The sequence below is a fragment of the Columba livia genome, chromosome 22 (genome assembly GCF_036013475.1).
Source record: "Columba livia isolate bColLiv1 breed racing homer chromosome 22, bColLiv1.pat.W.v2, whole genome shotgun sequence".
Lineage (NCBI taxonomy): Eukaryota > Metazoa > Chordata > Aves > Columbiformes > Columbidae > Columba > Columba livia.
Window position 1 is genome coordinate 4578442 of NC_088623.1, and position 5927 is coordinate 4584368.

A 5927-nucleotide genomic window follows, 5' to 3' on the forward strand; every position below is an offset into this window, starting at 1 on the left:
TAGTTTTAACTGGGCTCTGCTGGTGCTGCTGGAGGGGCTGTTGAAGCTCCCCAAGGAGTCGAGATGTGTGGGCAGAGGAAGCTGAGCAGGTGAAACAGCCGGGTCTGAAGGAAGGTCAAAGCAGCTTAAGGCAAAGAAGATTATTCTGGTCCTAAGCCACCCATCGGCTGCTGCACAAAGAGCATCTCTGAACAGGGATTTTACCCAATGGCCCTAGGAAATATTAGTTTAAGTGCTGGGAGAAAACCATTTTGAAAACTGCTTTGATAGGAACTGCTCAAAGAATTTAGAAGTCTGCCACAGGCCAGATTAGAGCAGCTTACTCTGTGCCAAACACCACTGAGATGGCTCATGCAGAGAACGGACCTTCAGCAGAGCCGCAGACAAGGAAAAAGGTGACATTTTAACAGAGCTCTTGAAAGTCACAGGAATCCTACCTCCCCACTGCTTAACCTGTTTCTTGCAGAATTAAACCACCTCTCTTTTGAACCCTGGAGTGACTGAGCAGCACCTTTCACCCTCACTGCTCTTGCAGAACTTGCACCCGAGCTGGTGTTTTCCTGGGGGGCTCCCAGCTCTCCCCCAGGCCATTCCAAGTCCTCTGAATTCCAATTTTCCCCGAGATTTGCTCCGTCCGGGCTGTGCTGAGGAATGCTGGCAGGTGAGGTGCAGGTCTGAGCCAGGCCAAAGGCATTTCAAGCCTGGTCCGTCAGCACGAACGCTGATCTACCGGGAAGAACTCCCTCATTTATCTTCATTACTGCTCCACCCACCATCAATTTACGGCAGGCTTTAAGAAAACGCTGCCCCCTCGGCAATCAATCCAAGCCTCCCTCCTGCTCCCAATGCAGGGCATGCTCCATAGGCCGGGAGGGACCCAGTGCCCTGGGTCAGCTATCAATAAACATTTCTTCTTCTCCAGAGGACTTTGGGAAGAGTCTTCCAGCAGAAATCCTGCTCCGGAGCAGATCTGTAGCCCCACCTGATGAATGACACCTTAATCAATGGCTGCTGCCAAAATACTTCTTCCCTTTGAATGCAGATGCTCAACGTTTTAAAACAAAGGAAAAAACTCCCGAGGCCAGGTTTGTTTTGGGTTTACTGGCTTCATCCGTTCCCATATCATCACTAAGATGCTAAAACTGGATGCCGAGATACTAAAAGTGGATGCGTTCAGCACTTTGTAGAACAACCGTAGCTGAGAAGACGACCCTCTGCATCTGCCTCCTCTGATTTACTGCTGTGCTGTGATGAGTAAAAGCACCTGGGAGCAGGTACCAGTGTTACAGAGGAGGCACCACTATTACCTGGACACAGCCCAAGGGGCTCGAGTCTACCCAACAGAAGAGCTGAGTGTTTCTTCCATGGGTTAAGCTGGGGAGGTTATTTTTTGTAATGCTCTTCTGTTATTTTGAATATAGTGTAGTGAAAAAGAATCTATGAAAGCCGGTCCACATTCAGGGCATGGAGAGGCCTCAGAGTTTTACGCTGTCTTACCTGCACACAAAGCTTTGCTCGCGTACCTGTGCCAACAACAGACCTGCTGTGCAGGTCCAGCTCCCAGGGACAGATTTATGGGGCATTTTAATATTTGCCTAACATCTGTGTGGGAGCTTTTCCACCCCGTGTTACCGAAGACAAGTCAGGGAGGGCTGCTCCAGCAAGCCGCAGGGGTTACTGCTCTGGAATCGCAGCTGATGAGTCAATGCAGGAGAATGCAATAGTCACATACTGTGTCACCCTGTTTTATAACTGATGATAGCCCACAGCCAAATTAGAAAAGAAATCAAGAGGTTCTTAAGAGAAGGGTCTGAGCTGATGAGGCCCTGGTATCATTGCTCAAATTCAAGGCATCCAGAGCAAAAGGAAAATGTCACTGGCCAGAAAGAACCCAAGCAAGAAGATCCCCGATGGAGAGACATCCTCGTCGTCGTGGATGCAGCCTCACTGATGCAACGAGTGTGGGTGTGTTATCCAGCGTTCCCCAAGGAGCAGACTCACCGAAGGGCCTTTAGCAAAAAGTACAACACAACAATCGAAGCTGGAAAGGAGGAAAATTCCAAGCACATGAGCAGCATCCCTGAGCACCGTCTTCTTCCTACAGTGCTGAGGGCGGTGGGGTGTGCTCAAGAAAGGGAGGAGGGAGACAGGAGACCAGAGACAGAGCTAGAAACTGAAGCTGCCTTTCCTCTGTTAAAAGTTGAGTGAATTCAGGCCACACAAGACTGCACACAGAAGCCCACTATGACCGCTACTGTCAATGTGACCTGGTGTTTAGAGATTTTCAACACACAGGCAGATCAGAATAGCTCATACGTCACCTATACAGCCTTAAAGGCAGAAGGGAGTAGCGAGTCTGTCTGTTTTAACAGCAAAACAGGGCAAGCTGGGTACTGCCCAGAGGTTGGTGGGGTATGAACCCCATCTGCTCTCTCTGCACTTGCTACCAGCACTGTCCTCTGCTAAGAACACGGCCCCGGTGCACATCTGCTCCCAACCTCCACAGCTGGTTCCATTCCGAACCCTCCACACAGCCTCACGTGGCTCCCAACCACACACCCCATATATTAGTAGCCTGGGAGGTGCATCTCCCCTCCGTGTGTCATCTCTGGGCAGGGGGAAGGGCAAAGTTAATTTATGTCTGTACGAGCCCCGTACGTACATCTCCTTCTCTCCAAGGGAGTTTGCTCTCATATTTAACCTCTTCAGCCTGCTGGCACCGGAGGCGGATGATGCAGTTTGTAGAGAGGTGCAGGCACTTCACTCTCCCCCTCCCCTTGGAATCTTCCTCTCACTTGTGGTCCTTGGGATTCACCCAATGTTTCTCCGAAAAAAAAGAGACCTCAAGACAAGTATGCATTTAATAAGCAGTGAGACAAATAAGCTCCAGTTATCCCAGTAGAATTACAACACCAGAGAACAATTTTCTGCATTCCTCTGAAGGCCTGAAGGAACCCAATTGCCTGCTCTCAGCCTAAATAGGTACCAGACACCAAGTGCTCCATAAGCAAACAGAGCCCCCAAAGTGCAAAAATGAAATAAGTAAAAAGCTTCACGTTACATATAAACCAGCCGTTTGCACCTTGTTATTAATGGTCTTGACTATGACCTTTAAACCCTGCCTTGCTCAGAGTCATGCATCTACGAGCCTTGGCACCCTCACAACAATTCCAGGATGAGGAGCAGGAATAAAGAACCCTGGTCAGTGTCGGAGATGCGGGAAGGGAACCGGCCTGTAACAAACCTGGGCCGAGAACCACCCCAGAGCAGCAGCCGGGGCTAAGAGGTGACCATGTCCACTACACCCTTGTCAGTATAACCTGAAAAGCTCCATTGCCACGTATACACATGCATACAAGCAATGGAGGCATCATCTATCCCCAGTGCCAACAAAGGGCTCACAGCACGGTAAATAACTACAACTCAGTCCCTAGAGGATAACTCTGATGTGGTTTATAAGGCCACATGAACTGGAGTTGCCTTCACCCAGAAATATTTATTAGTCTAAACTGCCTCACTGCTGCTTTAAGAGTTTTATTGTTATAAAAGCACCAATAAGCCAGTGGGAAACTCTGTCCCATGAAAGCTGTTCAGTACGAAGTCACCATCTCTGGAGGACACCGCCCTGCAATACCAGCCAGCCAACATTAGAAAGTTCTGCTTTGACAAGATAACAAATCATGTTTGCGTCATCTCTCCAGATACATATGCAATACAAGTCCTGATCCACAAACATCTTTTAGACACTTTCCAGTAACATCAGTGGTAATGTAGGGCAAATGCACCCAAGAGTTTAGTTGCCCAATTGTCTCACAAACAATAGCTTTACTATCTTGGTAACTCGTTTCTTCTTAGAGATAACTTCTGGAAAAGTAAGAGGTTGGCAGGAAGCGATGCAGCATTCCTCCGCCTGGACATTCCGATCAAAAACCAACCTGCCATGACATGGTGAGACACTGTGAGCAACCAGCACCACCAACCGCACAAACAACAAATCAAACCTGCCCCAAATGCATCAGAGACTATAATTACCCTGTTTTACAAACACACCTATTAGCATCAGGTATGTAAATAAATGCTGATTTTCAAGTTCCCTGACTTTCACTGGCTACTTGGAATGATATTTAAATTTAAGACACATACAGCCCCGTGGGAAGAAATTTGCCATTCCAGTGGCTCTAAGGTCATGGTTCAGGGAAATGGCAACAGTCAACCGTTATCTGTGCTGGACCATAGTTGTCAATTTATATATAAATAAATAAATAAATAAATAAATATATACACACACACGCAACTGAATTGCATGTGGACTGATCTGGTATTCCTATGGCATGGATCAGGTGGTCAGTCCCTGCTCTTAAGCGGCAAAGGAATGTTCCTATAAAGCACGAACCACCCTGCTAGGAAATGAGACGGGGAGCTCCTCCTTCCTCCAGAACTTCGAGACGGGAAGATTCTCACGACACAGCCCGTTGCCAGCTCCACTTTCAGCACAAGCCCATCCCCTTTCTGTTACTGTTATGTCAGGGGAGGACAGTGAAAGAAAGCAGCTCTTGGGATGATACATGGGAGGCAGCGCTTCATTTATAACCCCACACAAACGCTGGAAAATGTTCAACTTTAAAAAGCATTAGGTTGGTTACCTTATGGGCCCCTGCGGACCGAGAAGTGAAATTACACGAACACAACAGATCTATTAATCACCACGATGATTCCACGGTGAGAAACAGCCCCGATGGCATACGTTCAACTGGAAAGAAAGTTGAGAAAATGACCTAGTAGTAGTTAGGCAACTCAAAAAAATTTGGTAGTACCTTTCTGTAGGGCTCCCCTCTTGACTCCTCAATGAATTCAAGTATTTAACTTGGATTAAAGCCCAGTCAATAGAAATATACAGCGGAGAGTAACAATGGCATTTCTACCTAAACACATGAATTTCCTCTCAGCCAAAGTTACAAATAAGCAACACTCATAGGAGATGCATAGGTGACCCATCTGCTTCATAATACTTTGTTTAAAAGGTAAAGAAGGATTTGAAATAAGAAAAAAATCATCCTCAGTCTTCTGTGTCAAGATGGATTATAGGTCAACTCCAATTGACCTGTAATTGATTGACTCAGGTATTATTTCAGAGAACAGAGTAGGATACAGAAAGATTACTGCATCCAGGATTCAGAAAATAGAATAATCTGCAACGCCTTTGAAAGAAGCCACCAACATTACAGCTTACACCAATCCTTCACAAAGATCAGTGAAGATTAAGTATGTAAAGTCACCCTACTTATTACGGGTAAGTATACGTGTTTTCTGTAAAATGTAAGATGACGGAGAACTTTTTATGAGCAGAGAATTAGCATTTCTCCGCAAGCCTGTGCTATTTTTACCACTTCCACTTTTCCGAAGCCTTGGCTAACACGGCTCTGCTTCCTCAATGCCGAGCAGCGGACCCGAACGTGAAAGAGGAGACATTTTCTCTAATGGGGGTGAGTGGAAATGGAGGTCACACCAATTACCTCAAACCACTTGGCTGCCACAGCCATCTTTTCACCTTTGCAGTAAACAAACCCTTGTGGCTGGTCCGCAGACGAAGCAATTTCTTCACAGAGTGCTCCACGTCTTGGTTCTCCGCAAGTCGGGATATCAGCAACGACAGTACTTCGGGCTAACACTTGAAAGTTCAGGTCTCCCCAAAAAGACTCCCATGCAGATACCACAACCCCTTGGGGCAGTTTCAGAAACTATCCTGTTCTTCAAAGTAAAGCAGTTTGAAAGGATTAAAGATTTAAATCTAAAGTAACAATATGAAATAGAAGCGTTTATACTACAATTTCCTTGCGTAATGCAAGCTCGTAGGATACGGAAGATCTTTGTTTGCACACTATAGTCTATATTAAACAGATGCTTAAGAAGTCAACAAATTCAACGTG